The 26,543-nt window shown below is 34.3% G+C and overlaps 1 pseudogene; it reads right to left on the reverse strand.

Moving 5' to 3' along the window:
* Positions 1–15,380: 15,380 nt before the first annotated feature.
* On the reverse strand, positions 15,381–23,478 carry LOC104001863 (heterogeneous nuclear ribonucleoprotein A3-like; annotated as a pseudogene).
* Positions 23,479–26,543: the final 3,065 nt, after the last annotated feature.

Here is a 26,543-nt window from a genome sequence, read left to right on the forward strand (position 1 = left end):
CTTTTGAAATCCATAATAAAACTCACTGGTTTTGCGGCTCAGGTGGGCATCATGGTCCTACCAGTATGTGATGTCACCCCAGCTGGCCCAGCTGTAAAATTCCTCTCTTTGTACTCTTTCTCTTTATTTCTTAGCCAGCCGACTGACACTTATGGAAAATAGAAAGAACCTATATTGAAATATTGGGGGCGGGTTCCCCCAATGTAAGTTGTACCCTATAAACCATAAAATCTCATTAAATAGGTGTTTTATTAATCTTGTATAATGTGGGTTACTTCAGTCTTGACCCTTGAATAGCATCACATGACATGATAGCAGACCCTGAATAAAAAGTGTTTTATCCCCAAATATGTTTCTTTGTCACCATTAAAATGATCCTGCATAGCCATGTTTTCTGGGAGAAATTTGCATCTGTGGAGAATCTCCAATAATTCAGCCAGGTCTCCCCTATTTAGATCTTTCCTAAATCTAGGAGAGTGTGACACCTTAGGAAACCTGAAAAGAGATATTTACCATCTATTCTTTCTAAGGGTTGTAAAAGTTACCGCTGAGGTTTCATCTACATATCATGGGCCTTGGCCTCTACAACCCCCTTATTTTCACTGGAGCATTCCTTTCTACTGACTTCACGTCTTTAGACAGTAGCTTAACTCTCTCAACCAATTGTCAGCTAAAGAATCCCTAAAATCGACCTATGACTTGTAAGTCCCAGCTTTCTACATCCCACCTTTTCAGGCCAAACCAATGTGTACTTTCCACGTGTTGATTTGTCTTTGACTATAACTCTTGTCTCCCTAAAACATATAAAACCTAACTGTAACCTGACTGCCTTGGAATCATTTACTCAAGGCTTCCTGAATTTGTGTTTTCTCTGGGCTGTGGTCACTCATATTGGGTCAGAATAAACCTCTAAAATATTTCACAAAGTTTGGTTTTTCCATTAACACAACAATAACTAATAATAAGCTAGAAAAAGTATAATACTAAGGGTTATGTGAATATAGTGTCTCTCTCTCAACATATTTTGTGATGTAACTGAAGCCATAGAAAGCAAAACTGCAGACAAGGGAGGAATGTTGTATCTTTACAAGCTGAAATATCAACTGAAAATATAGAAAAATAAGTACATTTTTAGACACTTATTAAAACACAGATTTATCATATGTAAAAATATATTTACATGTATTTATATGTATATAAATTCTCAAGTAATTTCTTCAGAAAATATATAGGTGTATATATATATGTGTGTATATATATTTATATTTATATATCCTATATATACAAATCAGGTAATTTCTTCAGAAAAAAATTGTATATAATATGTGTATATGTATGTATCAGGTAATTTCTTCAGAAAATATATAGTTTTATATATATGCTATACATGTAAGAAATATATCCTTTATATTTTCATATGTACATAAAGTAATTTCTTTAGAAAAAGTATTGATAGATAAAAAGATAGAGACATAGATAGATCTTTTCTGAATAAAATACTTGATAATGTATCCCAGTAAAATGAGAGTGAAAATCTAGATGGACCTTCAGCTTAAAAGATAGTTGATTTGGCTCAAAGTCAAAATAAATCAAAGGGAAATACCTATCTCTAATTAGGAGGTGACCAGTCATAGGATGTCAAAATTTCCACTAACAGCCATTTGAAAAATGAGATACATGTGTAAAAATCATAATTTTAAAGGCATCATGTTTCTGTGGATGTAACAACAACAACAAAAACATACAGAATAAGTATTCCAGAAAGAGCAAAAAGAAGTAAGGTGAGCTTATAGCAGGTATCTCCACCCTGCCCCCTTTTTCGCCTTTGAGATCATTTGTTTGAGTTAAAGGTAGAGAATAAGATCCCTAGATATTAATGGCAACTTGGAACATCTGTCCAATAATCCCCAAAATATTTAGATGGTTCCCTTTCCCCAGCACACATTTTCTGAGTAAATGGTCTGGTAGAGTCTCTTGGTGGAAGGATTGGATAAATCACTATCACACACACTTGCTATTGTGATGCAGGGACTTTAGTGCCTAGAGATTGAGGATCCAACCTCTCTTTAGATAGTTCTATTTTTTCTTATAAAAGCTGATTCAAGTCAATGATTTGGCTTGAGTAATCACTTCTCAACCTATCAATTATTTTATTTATTTATTTGCTATGCTGCTATGGTCTGAGTGTGGCACCCCAAAATTTGTATGTTGAAGCTTAATCACCAGTGTGTTAGTATTAAGAGGTGGGGTCTTTAGGAGGCAATTAAATCATGAGGGCAGAGCCCTTATGAATGGGATTAGTTACTTATAAAGAGGTGCAAGGGAGCTGTTTGTCTTTTCTGCCATGTCAGAACGCAGCAACAAGGTACCATCTATGGAGTAGTGGGTGAGGCTTCACCAAATATCAAATATGCTGGCACCTTGATCTTGGGGTTCCCATCCTCCAGAACTGTGAGAAATAAATTTCTATTATTTATAAATTACCTAGTCTAAGGCATTTTGTTACAGCCGCAGGAATGGACTAAGACACACACCATTGTTGGGTAGCCATCTGTATTCCCAATTATGTTGCAATAACCATTCCCTTAAAATTCTTCAGGTCAAGTGTTTCTGGCCACAATTACAATGCCATTATTCATTATGGTAATGGATTGCTTCTGACAATTAAGCTCTGCTGTGTAGACCTCTATTATTTTGTAATTCTCTATTTCTTTTGCTAGTGGTGAGCCTAATACTACATCATCCTACCATCCATGGAGTCATCTACATAGAAAACAGGCACCACTGTAGGTCTCAGTGATGCTTATACCCTTCTTGCCAGAGCATTTCTCGTCACTTTTATGAATAGACTAATTTTAATGTCCTCGAATGGAATGCAGTTATCTGGTGAGCTCTCTAATTTCACTAATCTAGCATGTCAACTTCCCTGAGTTTTCTTAATCCCTTCTACCACCATATACCATGGCTGTTCTATTTCTGCTTCACCTAATGTGGAACATTGCTTTCTCCAAGATTCCAAGAGCCACTCTCACAGTATGGTAGCACTAAATTCACAAGTCCTTGTCAAAAAATTAGTGCTATAACATGGGAAATTTTTTACTAATGATAAACATTCACTTATTACCCCATGTTCCAAGCATTCGATCAAGCACCTTCAGACCCAGTGCTTTGTATAGTCCCTGGGCTTCTGCTGTTACATGGTGGTTAGGTCTTGAAAGTCATCCAGGATACATTGACTTTCACTTTTCTTTTTTTATAGATGTGAAGTGATACTATGTGATCTGGCTTGAGTAATTATGTGACATAAATATAATGGTGGACAGGAAAGGAGATGGGTTTTACCTTGAAGAAAACACATGTTGTCTTGTAAGCCAGATTTTTACATCATCTTCAAGCTCGTAGGGGAGTACAAGCTATTAGGAAAATGAACCTCTTCTGTAGGCACCACATTTACAATAAATCTGAGGATTCAATATTTTTATATGCACACATGCAAATGCCCACATCGCAGGGTCTCAATCCTTCTTAATGCCTACAAACTCAGGGTCTTGGCTCTTCCTGATCACACCTGAGTGCTTGGTGTTTGTCAAGACTGAGAATTCACATTTCTTCAGACCTCTTAATTCATATACAAATGGTACTTGACTCACATTGGGGTTACGCACCAATAAACCCATCGTAAGTTGAAAATATAAGTTGAAATGCATTTAACACATTTAACCTATCAAACATCATGGCTTAGCCTAGACAACCTAAAATGTGCTCAGAACACTTATGTTAGCCTACAGTTGGGCAAAATCACCTAACATAAAGCCTATTTTATGAAAAAGTATTGATTAGCTCATGTAATTTATCGAATACTGTACTGAAAGTGGAAAACAGAAGGTTGTAAGGGTACTCAAAATATTGTTTCTACTGAATGCTTATGACTTCCATACCATTGTAAAGTTGAAAACACTTAAATTGAACCACTATAAATTGGGGACTGTTTGTAATTAAATCCTAGGCTTGAATATCAGCTATTTTTTGCCCTCTAGCTGTAGGAAATGATAATCTCTTTCTGCTATCAAGAAGCTCTTCTCATTTTCACTCTTAGCCTTTAATTGGTGATTAGTCATCCTTAACATTTCGTTGTCTTTCTTCAATAAATGACTTTTCTCTGGAAACTATTATCTAATCCCATGATTTTTATAATTAGAGTTTTTCTCTAAAAACTCTACATTTCTTTTATCCATTAGTGCATTTTTTTTTCAACTGGTATTCCATTCCAGTGTTCCACAGAATAACATTTTAGAAACTACTGCCACAAGCCAAGGATTATTATTGTTCCACCTACTACCAGTGCTTTCCTCTCATTGCCAGCCCACCACTGAGTGATCTAGCTCCAAATTCTGGCTTTGCAGTTGTTTCTTCAGCTTACTTTTATTTTTGACTTTTTAAGATTTTGTTCCTTAAGAAATGAACACAGAGACAGACTCTGATACAGGAAGTTTTGGGAGGAGTTCTTCAAGGGTCAACAAATGTGAGTGAATGACTATAAGAAATACAACACAATTGGGCACAGGAAGACAGTGAACTTCCACAGAGTCGATCAACAGCCTCAGCCAATTCCACAGGTATCTTTGTACCTGAGAAGTCTCTTCAGAGATACACCAAATGGAGGCAAGCCAAGACCTTTATATTTTCACAACAAATAGTCATTAGATGCGGGCTGCATCCAAGAAGGGCACACTGCTTTAGAAGAGGTGACTCTGTTCAGCAGAAGATGATTACTGGAGACAGATCCTGCTGAGAGCTGTTAGTCAACTGGGAATATGAAGGCCGTAGTCTGACAGGGAGATTCTGGGTGGGCCACCATCACATGAACGACATATGTGTTTACACATATATATTTATATTTGTATGTAAAAGCCTAGAAACTTAAAAGCCTTAATGATAACCACATGTTTACTTTCAGAGAGGAAACCCAAAACTGTGGCAATCAGGAATCACAGGTACGTTTTTGCCTTATCTGTTTTATCACTTTTTTATAATGAGAATGTATTAGTATGTCCCTATTATGTTAAAAAAAATCCATAATTAAACAACTTTTTATTTGCAACATGTACATATTTTAAGAGAAATGTTCTAAATGAAGTAGGTTATAAATTAAAATTAGTAAAATAAGTGAGTAAAACCTGGAAGATTTTATATATATTGCTAAAATAAAGTATATCTTTTTTTTCAGATTGAATAAACCACATAATGACAAAGAAATAACAAAAAACATAACAGCAACTATTTTCTTACAAAAAATTGTCACCCAAATTTGGCACAAGTGATTTTGGAAAACTGAATATGTTTTTATAAAACTGCCTTCCCTTAAGAGATATTTCTCCATTAAATAACATAGAATTATTTTCATTGAATCCATGGAGGAATGGAGGTATGACTTTTGCACCTTCATTGTCTTTTGCTGGAATTGTATTTAAATAATGTTCAAGTAATATATTGATTTTTAATTAGACATTTAGAATGCAGTAAAGGCAAAGTCAGAAGAGGTTAATAAAAATATATACTTTATTGTTATTATTATTATATTATTACCATACCATTACAGTATTGTTATTGTTATTACATTATTGTAATTTTATTACATTATTAATATTTTTATTTGGCCATCCAAAAGTACACATAGTGCCACTAACAAATTGTTAGTGGTAACAAAATGAATTTGGATTCAGCTTTTATTGTGTGGACATACTATAACAATTTGACAGGATGAGAGACAGAGTTATAAGTATGTTAATCAAGCTTCAAAAATTACTTGAAGGATTAAAAAATAAAATTATGTGAAAAATCAGTAATTTGAATGTGTAATTGAGTTCAGTACTCATCTTGCATGGTATGTTACACAGCAGAATATTCAGGTTGATGGATCAAAAGATAGTGACTTAAACATGTTAGTTAAAATGCTAAGAAATCACAAGAGAAAACCCCTCTCAAATTTCCCAAAAAAGGTTAAAACCGATTATTGGGGAATGGGGCTGAGGATAATTAGGGCAAGTTAGGGCAAATGATTCTTGATTCTTATTGAAAAATCCTTCTGTCTATTTAATATCATTTACACAAGGCATACATTACTTCTAATAAAACAAATAAGTGGCACAAATTGAGGGGTATACCACAAATAATAAATTGTATCCATATAGTGAAGATTAAATTCAGTGGTGCTCTTAGAAAAAGTTTCCACTATCTCTGAAACTTGGGGAAGAATTGCAAGATTTTGAGGCATTCATTAAATACATTCATTTCATCCCTGATTTCACTTAAAATTCCCACCCATCCTTGACCCTCTTCCTTCATTGTATAACTTAGTTCTTTTTCAAGTTATCTTATCATATTGTATCAATTCTGTATGATGACTTAACTACTTTCTGAATCAGGGTGGTGTAAACTTACATTTTTAACTGTGTTTACCTGGTTTTCCCCTTTGATATCATAGTACACTTTTCAGCGGGTAACCTATCTGCACAATCTGATAGGTAATCTTTTCTTTCTACATTAATAGTCATTAAAGAAGATGTGAAGAATCACAATTTCTTGAGTAAATTGGAAAATACAGTCATTTTTAATATTCTTCTTCTTTTTTTTTAACCTTAAGTTCTAGGGTACACGTGCCGAACGTGCAGGTTTGTTACATAGGCATACACGTGCCGTGGTGGTTTTCTGCACCCATAAACATTTCATCTACATTAGGTATTTCTCCTAATGCTAGCCCTCCCCTAGTCCTCCACCCCCAGACAAGCCCCAGTGTGTGATGTTCCCCTCCCTGTGTCCATGTGTCCTCATTGTTCAACTCCCACTTATGAGTGGGAAGATTAGGTGTTTGGTTTTCTGTTCCTGTTAGTTTGATGAGAATGATGGTTTCCAGCTTCATCCATGTCCCTGCAAAGGACATGAACTCATCATTTTTTATGGCTGTATAGTATTCCATGGTGTATATGTGCCATATATTCTAAACATACTAGAAATACCCATTCCTATTACCACTTAACATTTACATAATATATTTTAAGAACATTGCACTATCATTTCAGATTTTTTTAAAATAGACAATTTATTTTGAAAGGGATTTAAGTTTTGTATATAGTTGAAACACTGCATTCAAAATGACATTTTATGGAAGAAGAGGGTCAATAACTAGTACTCCACCATTAAACCACCACAGTCTTTTCCGAAACTCAATTCTTTGTTACAGAAAGAAAGTAATTAAACTTAAATATGCATGTTCAACTGAGGTTAACACATAGCGCTTCTTATTCTGGCTTTTGCAAGTATCCAAGACATCCTGGGTGGCAGAGTGAGGGCTGCCACACCAAAGGACCTGGTAATAAGAAGTTACTGAAAAGAGTATAATGACATATTTTGAACAGATTGTTTTGGATTGTAGTTGTTCTACAATATTTTAATCATAATTTTATAAAATTTTAAAATATTTTTCTTCATATGAAAGTATACAGAATCTTTTCATTTTTATGCAAGTTGTTCTACTATTATTTCTATACAAAGGCTTGGATTAATATACTTATCTACTAAAGTAAGTAGATAACTAAACCCTTTTGATTGCACAGAATTATAATAATACCAGTATTGTTTCTTTAATATTGTTTTACAAATCACATATATCTACTTGTCTGAAGAAAGGCTGCTGAACCATTTTAGACAATGGTTACACTAAACCTGATTCTCCTTCACTAATTGTGCTTTAATGATAATTTTCCATTTTGAGGATAACTGTATTTAAATATTCAGAGAACAGATTATTAAATTTTTTTGCTGAATGACGCATACAGAAACATTAATTAGAACAAGAAAGACAGAGTTGCAATTTTCCAAAATAGTAACTGTGCCAGGTGAACTCAAGACATGTTTCTGCTAACTGAAAACTTTTATATAGAAACCGGCAAATAATACATGTAATAATGATTAATGGTTTTCTTCTGAATATTTAAAAATGAATTGCTTACTACAAGTCAGGACTGTGGGTTCTCATTTGAAGTTCTGCCACTCATGATTTTACTGAAATATTTCAGTATTTTCACTTACTTTTATTTTAATTCTTTTCTCAAAGTATAACCTGGGAATTATAATTGAAAATATACAAATAAATAAACTGGGTAAAGTAACAAAATGAAAAATATACCCTCTATTAAGATGTTCTGACTGAAACATTGTTTGTGAAAGATTCACATTTAATATTAATTTGATCCAATAACACCAACCACTGTAAATAGTACGTCATACCATCAAGGAATTTAAACTAAATAGGAAACAATCTTAGGTCATGCTTTCTATAGTTATTTTCCCCTTTTAAGAGAATAACTAATTAAAATATGTCATGAGTTCCAAAATTTCAATTCTGAATTCTTAATAACAGAAATATAGAGACCTATAGCTGCTTACTTAAGTATACAGAGGAAAAAAATCCACATTTTAAAACTCTGAAACAGAAAATTAAGATACTAATAGTTTTCTGATTATTTCAAATGTTATATTTTACTTAAAGTCTAATCTAATCTCTTTTACAACAGCAATTGCTATCATGTCAATTCAAATGACAGCATACCCCTCACTGGAGCTCCCTCACTGGAGCTCAATAGTTTTCTGTTAACAATTAAGGAACACTCTCGCCATCCTGTCTTCTCAGTTTGCTCAGTTGCATTTTTTGAGCCTTTACCAATGTGCAGCGCCACTATGCCTGGTTATTGTGTCTGTGCTCATGACATTTCCAAGCAAAGACTTCCAAGATCATTTCTCCCAACACAAACATCTTTAGAAAGATGGGAGGTTTACTTAAGATCACACTGCCCCTTGTTCAATCTTTGCTAATGCTGCAGCATTTGGAAGTCTTCCTGAAAATAAATTGTCTGATGTTTTTCCACAGTATGCAGAAAGTACCGTACCTGAAAGATTTGTACTAGTCAACTCAGCATATAAAATTCCTTTTCTGGCACCAAACTAAGCTCCAAGGAAATAAAATGATCTGCCCTCTTTACAGTGCCTTGCACATATCGATGTTCATTAACTATTTGGAGCTAGAGGAATTTTTATTTCCTATCCATATTGCAGTAGTAATGCCCCTGCCATTGAATATTGGTTTCATCCAATTTTTCACTGTAATTCTCAAGGCCATTAAAAATACCACCTACCAAGTCACAATGTAGCTATGGATTTGCACTAAATTCCGTATCTCTACTTCATTTGTCAGATGCTGAACTATTCCAGCAGGAACAGATTCTTTGTGGCATCTTATAGCAATTAAATTTGTAGTAGTTTTTTTGAAGGGTTGAAAGATCTAATTTTTCATTCATCTAATTGTTCTAGTTTTAGAGTTGTTCAACATCAGATAGTACACAAATAATTTGAGGCAATAAAAGAACAGTAAGTAGCTTAGCAACTATGTAGCTGAAAAAAAGCAGTTATAACTATTTATAGTCAATCCTAAATTTAAATTAAATTTGCAGAAATGCAAATGACAAGGATTTTCTGAGTTTAATCTAACCTTACTAACAGCCTAGGTGTTCACATATCATTTACGTGAAGAAAAACAAGGACCAGTGAAAAGAAAGCTGGGTATCTGAATCACAAAAATGAAACACAATATCTTTTTATGTCAAAACAAATAGTCCTCTTTCAAATTATGATTTTTTCTTCTGTTTAGTTTTTGTTATTACCTACCCTGTCCCTTTCTTTTTTATTTAGCATTACACTATAATTCTCGGATTTTTGTATCCTCATAGCCAGGAACACTACTTATCCAAACCAATAGCCTCATGATTTTCTCATCCTTTGGGGACAGTGAGAATATAAAAGACTCACATGAATCTATACTAAATATACTTCCGTAGCATGGACGTACTCATTTCCTTAGAATGGACAAACAGTCTTCAAAGGAGCATAGACTAATTTATAGGAAAATATATTTGAGAGGTCACAGGAAGTCCTTTTTCTCACTAGTTTTCTGTTATTTCACTCCTAATATCAATGTTGGCAGAAATTTTAAAAATTATTTTTTTCCAGGCAGAGTGTTCTGGGTTTAACAAAAATATGCATAGAAGCCATATTTTTGGTCAAGACTTCCATATGCAAGTGACACTAGTTCAGAATTTTTCCTAACTCCCTGGCAGGTACCCAAAATCAGATTAATTTAATAATTAAAAGCTTGAGAGTTTTGTTTATAAGAGTTTGGTTTATATTGTTTGGGTAGGGTGTGTCCAGATGGAAAGGAAAAAAATAAGTAAGTTATTGTCATTGAACAGGTAGGAAAGCTGGTAAGAGGAGAGAATATTACAGTGCCCCCCATAACTGCTGACTTCCATGTTTTGCCAAGTCAACATTTCAAGTCAACATGTTTCTCTATGTATTCATTTAGCAAAGTTAGGGGCACCCCTATTATGTGTTGCTGTATACAATTCTAAACAAAAAATTTACATTTTATTATAGAAACACTTAAGAATATATGAAGTAGAATATTAAATATATACAAAGTAGAACTCTCACGTGCACATCACTTAATTTAAGCATTCTCAATTCTTGCCCATCTTCTTTCCTCTGTATCCAAACTTGCTTCCCACACTCAACACCCCTATCTTATTTTGAATTATATCACAGCCATCAGGTTTTTTCATCTAAAATTATTTAAATCTATACCTTCAAATACAATAAATCGTACATACATATATACTAACTAGAAAACCATTATTACATTTAAATACCGATTATCCAAAGTTTTCTAGATTGCCTTATGTTTTGAGAATTCCTTTATTTGAATTTCTATCCAAATAAAATCTCTACATTTAGATCAGTTGCTATGTCTACTAAGTCTTTTACTATGTAAGTTACCAGCATCCCTTTATTTTTTTCTTTCTTGCACTTAATTTTTTGAAAAGCATTATGCTGTTTGTCCTGTAGTATTCCCCAGAGTCTAGATAATGCTGATTTTCTCCTCATGGCATTGTTTAACATCCTCTTCTCTCCTCTGCATTTCCTGAAGTTGGTTGTTAGAGATGGGAATAGGGATAGTCAAACTACAGCCTGTGACCACATCCAGCCTAAAGCTGTCATGAGATCCTTGGGGTGTTGCTTCACTACCTGGAAACATCTTTAGCCAGCGGCATCTTCTGTGTGAGTATTGCTTGCACCTTCTGGGCTCATCTGTCCACTTGGCCTGGCAGGTCATGCTCAGTTAGCATTATCAGCCCAGATCCCGCACCTGCCAAGGACAAGCCAGGCACGAAGCAGCAAGGGTTGTGTGAGCAAGTGAGCACAGGGTCCAGCCAGTGTGTACAATCAGGCACGCCAGCTGCTGCTTTGGGGCAGGCAGCTCCAGGCGCCAACCCAGGTGCCAGGTCTGTGTGAGGGTGAGGCTAGACCAGGTGTACTGCATGCATCTTCTCCTGTGGGCACCCGGGTCTCAACAAGGGGAACATGGTGGTGCCCGGAAGCTTGAAGACACTAGGCACTGCAGAGTCCCAAAAGGGTGTCACAGCCCTGGCTTGGGGAACCCCTATGTCTGGGCTCCCAGAAGGGCTGTAGCTCTTCTGTCCTTTTTGTTGCCGGTAACATGGAGAGCAGGGGGCTGTGTTTCAGCCCTGTTTGTGTTACAGCAGGTCGTTCCTACAAGTGTCCAGCTTTCAGCAGAGAGGAGACCCGCAGTGGATAGCTCCTTTTCACAGGCAGGTTGAGCTCCTTTTCAAAGGTAGGTCGTCCTGACATCAGTCAAGTCTGGCTGAGTCTGGGTTTTTTTTATGGGCTCAGAAGGGAGGAAGTGCGTGCTGATTACTTAAAAGGTTGCCTTGGTTGGCCCCTCAAAAGCACCATCTAATTGGCCAAACAGTCATCGATGAAGTCCTCACTCCAGGCCCTGGACTTCAACCAGAACTGGCAGCCCGACCCTTAGTCTTCAGGCTGTTCCTGACCTGAAGGTGGGGTTTCACCGGGGACCCACCCCTTTCCACCCAGGAACCTGCCTCCCGCCATCAACATGTTGACTATGGCACCCAGGTTGTTCGTGCTGAGGGGCACCTCAGCTCCATCCCGGCCTCCCTCCTGCGCTCCTTAGTGCCCAAGTCTGGAGGGGGCCGAGGCAGCAAGGGGCTGGGGTGTCAGCATCACTGTGAAGGTATACACCTGGCTGGGCTGCAACAGCACCAGGGCTCAGCCAAAACATTCCTCCCCTCTAGAGCAGGCACTGGGCATGGGGAGAGGCCAGGGAGTGGGAGCAGGCACTTCTGATCTTGTGGAGGAAGGAGGATTCCAGGTCCCTGAGAGTGCAGGGATGCTCAGGTCCAGAGCCATGGCTGGGCTGCTTCAGTTGTGCCCAGGAGTGCAGGACTCCCACCCTAACTCAGTAGGGGGTGGGACTCTGGCCTGTTCCCAGCCGCAGCTAGCTCCATGGAGTGTGCAGTCCCTGCCGTGCCTCCCCTGCTGCAGCTGGCCTCTTCTCAGTGACTGCTCCAGATGGGCCATCGCTGCCATCAAAGCTTATTTTGTTTAGTGCAATTTTTTTAGAACCCAGTCAAAATTATTTATTTATGTATTTTCTATGGTTATGTTTACCTAAAAAGGTAGAATTGAGTAGTTGTGGTAGACATCATGCAGTCTATAAAACCTAAAATATTTATTCTCTGGCTCTTTACAGAAAAGGTTTATTGCCGCTCAATATCAAGGATTGATTTTCATTTGATTGTTTTTGTTCTGTGTACTTCATATTTTGGTGTCGTGTACTTTCTAGCAAATAAGTAATGTCCAGTTGTCTTTTTGTGAGGTTAAAAATCATTTGATGCTCATTTCCTGAATCTATTGATTTTATCAAGGAGTTGAAAATGCTAACAAACTAGTTATTTTAGTACCATTGAGGTAAGAGATCAGCAGGACCTGTTTTCATGACCCTGCTATCAAAACAGGAGCAAAAAACTGACCAAAACCAGCTACAACTAGGAATTATAATATATTTGCTTTGTATAAGACACTCCAGCACAATGACAGTTCACAATTGCCACAGCAACACCTGAATATTACCTGATATGGTTCCAGGATCTCCCCACCCCTTTTCTGGAAATTTAGTGAATAACCTCCTCCTTATTTAGCATATAATAAGGAGGAGGTGTACATATAGCTAGCCGCAACCCTCAAGTGCTACTCCACTTATGGGGTAGCCCTGCTGAGTCAATGGAGTAACAATTTTGCTGTACACTGTTGCTCTGATAACTTGCTTTCTTTCACCATTGGCTTGCTCTTGAATTCTTTCCTGAGCAAAACCAAGAACCCTTCCAGGCTAAGACACAATCTGGGGGTTTCCCCGCATCACCATGACCTAAAACGATTTCTGAAGACCTGACTTTTGTATGGGACCTGGAAATACTGTACTAGAATATCTCATTGCATTATTTTATAGGGAGAGGATTTGTAAAACTTTTGAGAAAAAAGTGGACTAATAAAAAAAATTGAATTGGTATTAAACCCTGGCTTTAGAAACATACATTTTTAATATTACTGAATATCAACTTCTGAATATGTAGAATAGAAATATCAGAAACTACTTGATATAACTATGGTAAATATTAGAAATTATGTAATATATAATTACATATTTTATAAGTAATTTCTAATACATAAGGAATAATCAATGTTAACAATTGGCTGTACCATATTTCATGAAAACACACTTTTTCACATATCAACATCTCTGAAATTGGACTATATTATGAAATTGAACTGTATTATAAAATTGATAAATCTTAGGTTTAATGAAATATGGAAGTAGCAGTGTTAATATGATAGCTATGTGTTGTGTAAGTGTGTTGATTCTGTGCCATTAATATTCCCACCAAAAGCTCGAATAAAATTATTTTCACAGAATTTTCTTAGGTCCCCAAATTCTGTTGTTCATTTATACTGACCAAACTTTCATGGAAGATCTTTATTCTGGTGTTTTAGGTATTTGTACCAAATGCCCTGTTCAGATTAACAAAGATGAATTTTGAAACTCTAATGCTATCACCAGGCATCTAAGTGTGTTGTGTTCATGTATTTCCCCGACCCCCACCCCATGTAATTTGTTCTGCGAGAGAGCTAGAGTTAGAGGTAAACCAGTTTGAAATAGTCAGGCAGGGGATGCTTAAAGAATCAGTTGTAGTTTTAATTATTCTACGTCATTCCTGAAATTCAAATACTAGGGTTCAAGAAGATCTCTACTTGCTGTCCACACCCTCCTATCTCCAGAGACAGTTTCTCCCTGGGCGTATGATCGACTAGTCTAATCACCCTGAAACAAAATTGTAAAATATCACTATTAGTAATAATAACAAAACATACTTAATAAACTTACAATTTTCAAAGTACTATTAAAAGTACTTTATATATGTTACCACATTTAATCATTACAAAAATTAGACATGTTAAATGCTATTATTATCTTCATTTTCTGGATGAGAAACATTAAGTAATATGCTGAAAATCTCACAGATATAAATAGCAGGGTCAAAAATATTATGTATATAAAGTATCTCCTCATTTTTGGGATAATAGATGTGAGAATTGTTTTCATTGTTGTTTGTTTTGTTTTGTTTTGAATAAAGCAGAGGATTTACTGTAAGCCACAGGGCTGTCTGGGAATAGGAGTAACTGTTAGTATGTATATTCCCCAGGCCTTCAAGGGAGCAGGGATACCAGATTTTCAACCTGCAGACTCAGTGAGACAACCAAACTGAAAAGAAAACCAAATTAACCTTAGCTGAGTCCTTGTGGATTGGTGCCAGTTCTCCTCTCATTATAAGTACTTAGGAAGATTGTGCTACCTCACTTTCCTCAACTTTAATCATGGTCATATGGTTTACTTTGGCCAGTAAAAATTGAGCAAAAATGATATGTGTTGCTTCCAGTTAAAGCATTCCTGAAACAGAATAAATCTGCCATGTATTCTTATTCTTGCCACAACATCTTGTGTGAATTTTCCAGGCTCATGAATGAATGCGACATGAAGCAGAGACTACTGACAATCTGCAATGGACATATTTAGTGAGTAAAAGCAAATCTTAAATCTTTGATGTCACTGTGGTTGAGGGTTATTTGTTACCATAGAATAACCTAGCTTATTCATACTTTATAGTCAGAGTTAGTTTCTGTCAACACTCATAGAACCTAGATAAGCCTTTGTAATTTGGTCTAGCTCAATTAGCTATATATGATGCCCAACACTGAAGACCCCACTGTAAGTTTGTCCTTCAATGTTCATTTAATTAAGCTTATAAAAAATATGTAAGCTGAAGACATTTTCTTTTTTTTTTTTTTTTTGAAAAGTTAAGAAGTCCTTAATTTTTTATTCCTGGTACCACTACCACAATTTACAGGGCAATATACCTGATGTAATGAAAAGAAAAAGAAAAAGACAAAGCTACAATAGATAAAAGACCTCAGGAATGTACATCTAGTTGACACTACATTGCATTAATCAATAGCTGCACTTTTTGCAAACTGTGGCTATGACAGTCCTGAACAAGAAGGGTTTCCTGTTTAAGCTGCAGTAAATTTTCTGACTATGGATCATTGTTCCCTCTGTGGCAGATTTTTACAGTTCCTCTAATGCATTTGGGACAACTCTCTCAAGGTAACCTGCAGCTTTCCTGACAACTCCTTGCTCTCCCTCCTGCTAAGAACTGTAGCCCTTTTCTGCTGTTTTTAGAACCTTCTGCTACCATATCCACCACTTCCACCACCAGATCCATAACCACCACCATAGGGACTGCCCGAGCTTCTTCCACCAAAACTGCCCCCTTTCATGGGTCCATAATTTGATTGCTGTTGTCCACTATAATTTCCAAAATCATTATAGTTCCCACCACCACCATAGTTACCACCGCCAAAATTTCCTCCTTCATTGTAACCATCATATCCTCAACCACCTCCACCATATCCACCACCTTGGTTTCCATATCCTGTTCCACCACCACCATAGCCCCCTCTACTACTATAACCAGGACCACCACCATAGTTGCCACCATCACGTCCAAATCTATTATATCCACCATCACCTCTTCCATAACTTCCTCTGCTGCCACCACCTCCACCACCATAGCCTCCTCTTCCACCAAAGTTTCCACCAAGGCCAAAATTACCTCCAGCACCTCCAAAGTTTCCTCCGCAACCCATAAAATTGCCAGATCCACCTCCATGACCTCTCTGTGATCCAGCAGACTGCATCTCTTGTTTAGAAAGGGCCTTTTTCACTTCACAATTATGCCCATTAGTAGTGTGGTATTTCTGAACAACAATTTTATCAATTATATCATGATCATCAAAAGTTACAAAAGCAAATCCTCTCTTTTTTCCACTCTGCCTGTCTTCCATAACTTCTATGGTTTCAATCTTGCCATACTTTTCAAAGTAGTCTCTCAAATTATATTCTTCTGTATCTTCTTTAATACCACCAACAAAAATTTTCTTCACTGTTAGATGGGCAACAGGCATTACAGAATCCTCTCTAGAAACAGCTCTCTTTGGTTCCACTACAAGACATTTTCTAAAAATGAAAAAAACATAAAGCATACAATTGACATTACACATAATTCCTCCAAGTCTTAATATATTAATGTATTTACTTCCATCGTATATCCCAAGAGTATGTGAGTAAATATGAGCATATAAAAAACAACCAATTATATAGAATTTGTTTTAAAAAATCTTTCTCTAGCTCATCTTTTATTTACTATGCAACAGAAATAGCCACTTTCACATATTTTGGAAATTATTTTAGAAATGATTTAAATCTTTAAATAAGCTAGTATTTCTGTGTAACTTACTATGTATCTTTCCTCAGTGAAGAATAAGTATTTAATTTGTTTCTGTTTTTCTGTAACTACAATACACACTCAGCACTTTCCGCCCACAACCCCATTCTCTAATTATGGTTTATCATAACTTGAGTTAGATCAAGATTTATATTTCTTTCATGATTACTATATACACACTATTGAGAGCTAAGTAATATGCTTTAATTTTTTGAATCCTCACACGTATAAAAATGTCTATATTATATTGACAGTTGAGTGACATTTTGACTGATTATGGATTCATGATGAATTTCTGTTTTCTTCAGAATTTTTAAGGCATTTCCATTTTATTTTAGCTTCTAGTGTTTATCACAAAAAGCCTGAAGCATACTAATGACCGAACCTCAGCATGTAGGCATTTTTTCTCATATGTAATATTGTAGGATCTTTTTATTTTTCAATATTCTGGAATATTATAATGATGTGCCTCAGTGTTGCTCTAATTTTTCCCTTTCTGTGGGCATATAATGGATTCTTGAAATATGAAAAAGCATGTCCTTAATTTATATAAAAATTTTCAAAATTTTTATTTAATACTTTAATCTTTTTAACTTTCTATGCGATCTATTTCATACATTCCTATTACTTGGATGTTTGAATTAATGGGATGTGTCTTTTATTGTCTTACACATCTCTATTCTTCCCTCCATGTTTGTCTTTTTGTTGTTTGTTTTCTCTTGTTTCTGTGAAATTTTCTCAGCTTTATCTTTCAAACATACTATTAAGCTTTACATTTCTAATTGTGAAACAATGTTCATTTGTTCTATGATACATACATATATACGTATGTATATGCATGCATGTGTGTATATACATATATAATCATTATTCTGTTTGTTTCATGAATGAAATACTTTGCTTTATTTCTTTTAAGGACTTATTTTATACTTTTGTCACTGTGGCTCTGAGAATTGCTTAGTAATGGTGAACTCTACTCAGCATAGCCAATCAACTGGTTAGTCAGTTAGTCATCATCTTTTATATAGCAACAGATGACAAGACATCTAAAGAAAAACTCTGTTCACGAACAATTAAAAAAAGAAAAAAATATGTTTGACAGAACGAAGGTAATAAAAAAGAACTTAGAAAAAATTAAGAGAGGCAAAATAAGACTCTTTTTATCCTCTTCAGAGAATCATTCTCAGTATTATTTTTCAAAGATAGCAATTATGTGCTTTTCCAAACAATTATAGAGCATGAGGTCATGCAACATATTCACTACAAACTACTAATTAATTCCCTTTATTTTAGGCTCAATTCTTTTCTTCTCCATTTCCAGTGACACCTTATATTGCTACATCGTGAGCATTTTGGAAAAATTTTGACATGCAAACCTGGTCATTTATCAGCTTTATTTACTGCTGGCCAGGTTTGATTTGGGTAGGTTTTCTAAAAAGTGTTATGACAAGTTCAATTAATTTCCAACATCAATAGTTTGTTGATGGATCAATTACCATTCTACTTCTTCCTGTGTGTTTATTCTAAAATAAATAAATTAATTAATAAACTTTACAGTCACTTAGTGGGTTTTCAGGATAGAGCAATATAAATATATTCATTCAAATTCTCTTAACTGGGTGGTATCCTTTTTTCCCTGTTTACATTATATTGTATGAATTGTATGAATTTTTCTAAAACTTTAATTCTTTATTTATTTTTTATTTATTTTATTTTTATTTATGTATTTATTTTGAGACTGGGTGTTGCTCTGTTGCCCAGGCTGGAGTGCAGTGATGTGATCATGGCTCACCATAGCCTGGACCTTCTGGGCTCAAGCTGTCCTCCCACCTCAGCCTTCCAAGCAGCTAGGACTACAGATATGTACCAGCATGACCAATTAATGTATTAATTTTTTGGTAGAGACGGTGTGTCCCTATGTTGCCCAGAATGATCTTGAACTCCTGGGTTCAAGCATTCCTCCTGCCTCAGATTCCCAAAGTGCTGGAATTATAGGCATGAGCCACTGCACCTAGCCCAAAACTTTAATTCTTTTACAAAAACTTGATATTAAGGCTGTCCTGAAAGTATGCCATTATGAAATAACTTACAATTAATTTCACAATTTTCTTCTGTGAAATAACCAGATTCTCACATTTATGTATGTACATATATATGTATATATGAGTGCATTTAATCAAGAAAGTGAAAGGTTTGCAAATAAATATAAAGACATCTTTGTTCATGGATAGGAACACTTGATATTGTCCTACCCAAAGCAATATACAGATTCAATACAATCCATATTAAAATTCCAAGGTTTTTTTTTTTTTAATGGACAAGTCAATTCTCAAATTTATATGGAATTTTAAAAGATTCAAATAGCAGGCCAGGCGTGGTGGCCCACGCCTGTAACCCCAGCACTTTGGGAGGCCGAGGCGGGCAGATCACAAGGTCAGGAGATCGAGACCATCCTGGCTAACACGATGAAACCCTATTACTACTAAAAATACAAAAACAAAATTAGCTGGGCATGGTGGTGGGCACCTGTAGTCCCAGCTGCTCAGGAGGCTGAGGCAGGAGAATGGTGTAAACCCAGAGGCAGAGCTTGTAGTGAGCCAAGGTCGCACCACTGCACTCTAGCCTGGGTGACAGAGTGAGACTCCGTCTCAAAAAAAAAAAAAACAAAAAACAAACAAACAAAAAAAACCTCAAAGTTTCTGTAAATTAGGAGTCTGAGTATGACTTAGCTGAGTCCTCTCTTCAGAATCTCACAAGACCGCATGCTCATCTGGAGTCTTAACTGGGGAATAATTTACTTGCAAGATTCTTCAGGTTGCTGGAAAAATTCATTCCCTTGCAGTTGTAGAACTCAGAGCCCCATCATCTTGTTGATTGTCAGCTGGGGATTGCCTTCAGCTCTTAGAGGCCACACTCAGCTGATAGCCATATAGACCTGTTAACATGACTACTCAGTTCTTCAAGGCCAGTTAGAGACAAGGTCTCTATAGTATGTCTATATCAGGATAGAGTCTTAATATATTAAAAAAAAGAGAGATTCAAATAGCAAAAATATTTTTTAAAAAATAAGAACAAAATGGGAAGACACATTTCCCAATTTCAAAACTTACTACAAAGCTAGAGTAATTGAAACTGTTGCACTGGCATAAGAATAGACATATATACTATCAGAATAGAATTGAGAGTCTAAAAAAAACTCATATATTTATGACCAGTGGATTTTGGCAAACCATTCAATAGAGAATAAAAGTTTCTTCAACAAATGATGCTAGAACAGCTGGACTATCACATGCAAAATAATTAAGCTGGACTCTTACCTTATATCATGTAAAAAATGACTCAAAATGGATGATCAACCTATATATAAGAGCTAAAATTGTAAAACTCTAAGAAGACAATACAGGATTAACTGTTCATCAACTTGGGTTTGGCAATGGATACTTAGATATATAACCAAAAGTAGCATCAAAAGATGCTACAAAAGAAAAAAAATCACAGCAACAAAAGAAAAAATATACTAATTTTACTTCATCAAAACAAAAACTCATATGCATCAAAGAAGTGAAAAGACAACTACACAATGGTAGAAAATATTTGCAGATTATGTATCTAATAAATGTTTTATATCTGGAATATAAAGTGCTTCTATAACTCAACAACAAAAAGAAACAACTCATTTCAAAAACAGGCAAATACTGGAATACAAATTTCACCAAAGAATAACCAATAAGCACATGTAAAGATGCTCAACATCGCTAATCATTAGGAAAGTGCAAATCGAAACCACAATGAAATACCACTTCATACTTACTAGTAAGGTTATAAAAACAAAAGGAAAATAAGAAGTGTTGGCCAGGATGTGGAAATTGGAACACATATATTGCTGATGGGAATGTAAAATGTTGCATGTTACAGATGTGGAAAACAGTTTGTTGTTATTCAAAAAGCAAAACATAAAATTGCCATGTATCCCAGAAATTCTATTCCTAGGTATACACCCCAAGAATTGAAAACAGGAACTCATTGAGATTCCTGTAGGCCAGTATTTGTTGCAGCATTATTCACAATACCAAAAGTAAAAATAATCAAAGTGTCTATCAAAAAAGGAATGGATTTAAAAATGTAGTATATACATACAGTGGAATATCATTCAGTCATAAAAAGGAATGAAGCTATGAAACATGCTACAACATGAGTGAACTCTGAAAATATGCTTAGTGAAATAAGACAGACACAAAAGAATAAATATTATATGATTCTACTTACGTAAAATATCTAGAATAGGCAAATTCATAGGGAAAGAAAATAGATTAGAGGTAATCAAGGGCTGAGAGTAGTGGTTAACTGAGTTATTGCTTGATTGCAACAGAGTTTCTAATTGCAGTGATGAAAACTTTTGGAAACTGATAGTGGTGATGGTTAGCACAATTATTTAAACATTAAAATAATTAATGCTACTCAATTTTCTATTTATAACTGATTAAATAAAAGATTATATGTGTGTATAGATATTATTTTTATCATAGTAATTTTTTGTCCAAATAATTATTTCTCCAGAAGAAGTTTATAGAATCAGATTTTGTCATGAAATACATTTTTTTGCATGTGCTTATGTGATATTTTCTACAAGGTATGATAGCGGAGAAAAAAAGAGCTTGTTGTATAAATTTGTAAGCTCAGGAGTCAGACTGCTCCTGTCAAGTAGAATCTTGGAACTATTCCTTACTACGTGGAAATTCTTGTTAGAGTCTTAGAACTATCCTTTACTATTTGGAAATTCTTAGGCAAGTTATTTATGTTTTTTTTCAATTATCTATAAAATAAAAACTTATAAAATTTTCTCATAAGAATTTTTGTGGATGTAATAGCAAAACATATGCATAACACTTAGGAAAGTACACAGTAAACTCCAGTATGTTAGTGATTAATACACTTCCATCATTTACACTAGAGAATGTCCTTAAAATGGTCAAAATATTTAGAATAACAAACCTAACCTACATTGGCTTTCAAATGAAAAAATATATTAATATGCATATACGAAGCCAGTTAATAAAATTAAAAACAAATTTAACTCTCTGAAGAATTTCTGCCCCACTAAATTTTTAACTAATAATGTAAAATCACACTGGGGCAAAAGAACTATCCCCTCCCATTTGGAATTATCTCAATAATCTCATAAACCTTTCATTAATTTTACAAGTAGAAACACTTTTCCAACTATATGAAGAATATGGAGCAAAACAAGATGTAAAACATAATCAGGAATTTATAGTGTACTTTGAGAAATACCTAGCAAATTTTATGAAGACCTCTATATTTTGAAATAAATACTTATTAATAAGGATTACATCTTCAAGATAGCAGAAGTTTGGAAAACAAATATTAGTAGTCTCTTTTTCAGGCAGATTCATGTAGTTTCTAGCAAGCTACCTCATCTGAACAAATGGCAGATGCTATCATGATAGCTGAGCAATTTAACAACCTGCTGTATCACACATGCACAAATCCTAATACAAGGAGAATGTAATCTTGCCAAGCACAGAGATTCATTGTTAATTACATTTTCCTTCTATAACTTGTAACATAATATTTAACAGGTTCTTAAATAATTTAAGGTTTACTCACAAGCTATTAAGTCAACTTATTTTTCATATTTTTCTTGTCTGTTTAATATAAACTCAAAAATATTGTAAAAAGTGAGTTGTTTCAGATTTTTAAAAAGTTAATATTTTTCATGGAAAAATCAGTATTTGCTGGGTAATGTGTAATGTGGATAACATATTTTGGTTATTTTTGCAGCTTCTAAAAGAGATAGGTTCAATGCGATGATGACCATAAAATTAGTTGTAATTTTGATGTGTTGAGAATGAAAATATTAATACAATCAAGGGGTATAGCTGTTTAGAGTTTACCAATCATTTTACACATTTGCAAATTAAAATCACAGTCATTATCAGTAACACAAAAATGACATTTTATGAGACTTCCTGAAGAACCTGTGGGAAATCACCACTATGTAAAACATAGTTTGTTCTTATTTAAAAAGAACTTAAAAAAAAACTATTTTAAAGTTCACTTAAAACATTCACCTCAATTTTATAGTAGAATAATTTTTAAAAGATGTGATTATGATTTTATCTTGAAAACGCATCTAACATATTACAAATATTTACATATTACATGTACATATTTACATATTATCGTGTTTACATATTTACATTTCATATAACATTGACCATATTTACATTTTAATATAACATTGACCTTATTTTCAATAGAATTAAATCATTATTTTAAATATGCATTAATTCTCTGAAAACTTTAAGCTCGCATTAAACTAACTTAAGTTTGTATTTTTGTATGCGTTTGTATTTTTTGCTAAAACTTGATTATTACACATAACATTGTGATTTTTTAAAAGAACCATCAGAAAAAAAGATCATTTTTGCCAAAATACTGTAGGGCTTCATTAATTTTCCCAAGAACCTTTTCTTTGATATCCAAATCATTCTCTTTTGAAGCACCTAATGTATCAACATCTTTGCCAATATGTTTCTTTAATTTTTAACCAGTTTATGATACTCTCAATTGTAAAAGGCTTTTAGTGATAAACTCTAGAAATTCTACTTACCTTTATTGGCTTCATGAAATCATGTAGTTATTGCAAGATTGCAATTTGTCTTTGCATATATTTCATGGTTTTGTTAGATGTATAGAACATCCTAAAACCAAAAGGAAAATAACTGAAAAAGATGTTGCTCAGTTTACTGGGATGGATATTGTTGGTCATAAAAGAAAATTTGAGGTAGTGATCAGTTATATCAGTGGTATTAATAAATAATATCTTGTTTTGATGACTTGTTTTCTAGAAAAATTATAAATAATAACTACTTGGATACAAGGAAAAATTCCTATACATCTAGAGATTGGAGATTTGAGTAGAACTTTTGCATAAAGACTTGATTTTTTATGTAATTTGTTTGCTCTTCCAAATATAATAAAATTGCAAATTAGGTTTAAAACACTTTCACATATGTTTTATAATGACTAGTGAATAAGGTGCCTTTGATTATCATGGACATTTTGAAGACATCTTAAGTCATACAGTTAAAATACTAATTTAAAACATGTTTTTAGCTATAATATTTCTGGAAAGTGGTCAACTCTCATGTATTTCAACACCCAATTATCAAGAGCTATTTATTATTTCACCAAGTTATTTCCATCATTTTATTTTTTAGTGACATATGTTTCATAGCTGTTTCCTTAAACACATTCCCTTGCTGATTCTAGTTAAGAATTCTGCACTTAGGCAGACCAAGATAAGTTTCCATTTCAATAAACTTTTATATATATGCAGTTCACAATTTGATATACCTTAGTGTTCTCTCTTCCAGGCTAACATTTTCTAGTTTTTCGTCTCATTTCTCATGACATCTTTATGCTCTGCTGTTACAACCCCTGGATTCAATTTGGTTATGGTTGCTCATCTTAAAATGAGGTATCCAGAACTAATCATGTTCGTTAAGAGTCATCACTCAAATGCACAACTGACTTGGACTATTTTTGTGATGGTGTTCTCAAAGAATAAAACATTCTTATTTTCTTAAGTTCCTGTTTGTGCTAAAACTGACACGTGGTAATCTATTACAACCCTCTCTTAAGGTGACTTATGCCTCATATGATTTTTCTTACCTTGAATCCTACTTGGGAAAAGGAGAGTTTTTTTTTTTTTGAAAATGACTATATCTTATCTTCACTGCCACACTGTGTCTCTTTATAATCGGTTTGTGTCTATAAAATACTTAGGCATATTAATCCTATCTATTATGCATGCTGTCTTACAAAATTTTCTCAAGCAACATTTAGTCATAAAATAATGTTCTCTATGTTTTACATATCGTAAAGTGCTGTTCTTTCTTTCTAAGAGTGAATCACAATTTTATCATATTTTCTATTCTGTAGTTATAGACAAATTCAAACCAAATTCTTAAATATTTGCTGGAAAAAAAGCAGGAATAATAATGCATACACATACATTCTCTTAATTGACAAGTAATTAATTTGCTGACATTTGATCTGAAAATGTACACAGACCACATGATCCCAAGGAATAAAAACACAGAAGATGATAGTAATTACAAAAGAAAAGTAACAGTTGCACATAACACTTGATATAATCAAATCTACATTCTAGAGAAAAATAAAATAGGTAAATAAAAATTGTTTTAAGCTGTAATAGCTATTATACAAGAAATAAAACATAAACAGAAATTGAAGTAATCAAGTAAGAGACCTACTTTTGACAGGATGGTCAACAAATTTCTGACTAGGAAACAAATTAGCTGAAATTTAAATGGAGAAGTAGTCTAATAAAGAGGCAGGTAGCATATTCTGGAAATCAGAAATAACGTTTGTTAAAACATCTATTTTTTGCTTATATGAATGAAGTCTGCCTTTACAAGACTGGTATCTTTAAATTACCGTGAAGAAGAAATCCAACAAAATGGAATTCTAGACTCAGAAAAATTGTTACTCAAGACTGAAGACACATAAAATATATACGTAAATGAAATAAATGAGAGAGATTACCACTCAAAGATTTTGGGAAAATAGTTACAATATCCTTAGCTTCAAGGTGGAAGACTGATTATACAAATGGACAATGGTCAGACCATATATGACAACAGGACTCTGACACACAAACTTTGCACAACTAGTCAAGGAAACAGTCCCAACTTCTGCAGCAGTTTGCCCAGAATGGTAAATTAATCACCAGTTACCATCTTTTCCTATATTTCGTTCTGACTTCTAACTCAGTCCATAACAGAGAAAGCAAAACATGCTGTCCAAAACTATCATATAAGATGCCCATCTTCCTCATGCCAAAAGCTTCCAAACAGAGCACACCTAATGTTTTGCTCTCTTTCTCTCTGTTTTTTTCCCCATTATAAAGCTTTCCTGCCTGCCTTTGAGTCTCTGCCTAATACAAATGGTGGTACCCAACTCACTTGCAATAGCAAGCTCTGAATAAATGGTTTCTGCTTCTCATTTCCATGATTCTAGTGTGTTTCACAAAGGAAATAGAAAATTTAAAACTGAATGGAGATAGAGATAAAAGAATAAATGGTTAACAGAGACTAGTAAAAATGTGAGGAAATTGAATGGGTATTTTTTAAGAAGAACAATTCAAATAATTTTATTAACTAATAGAGTGTTAGGAAAAAGACAACTAAAATAAAAAGAGGGTAATAATAGTGATGACATGATGAGGTCACCCAAATGTCCTCATGTTACACTGGTAGAGGAATGATATTCACACTTTATTAAATCAGGTGTTCACTTGAACAATTTAAAGATCAATAGTATATACCATTTATGAAACACTTGAGAAAAAAGAGAGGAGAAATCAAGAAAACTTAATTTGATGACAAAAAATTGTATAGCTATAGATACAATGTAATTGTAGAAAATGCTGGAGAATGCAAAAACTAAAGTTATTGTCAGGGTCTTTTGTATTTTTCCGTTTTGCTTTCTCTGCTATGGAATTTGTTATGTCCATCTTATTAACTTTCACCACTGCTGTGGATCTATTACTCTTCTTTTTCACTATCTATGACCTGTGGTCAGTTTTTTTAGAGCATATGCTTCCTACATTCACAAATGAATTTCATTTGAGCTAGCCAGGTATATGTGAGTGAGAACAATTGT

The sequence above is a fragment of the Pan troglodytes genome, chromosome 14 (assembly GCF_028858775.2).
Source record: "Pan troglodytes isolate AG18354 chromosome 14, NHGRI_mPanTro3-v2.0_pri, whole genome shotgun sequence".
NCBI lineage: Eukaryota > Metazoa > Chordata > Mammalia > Primates > Hominidae > Pan > Pan troglodytes.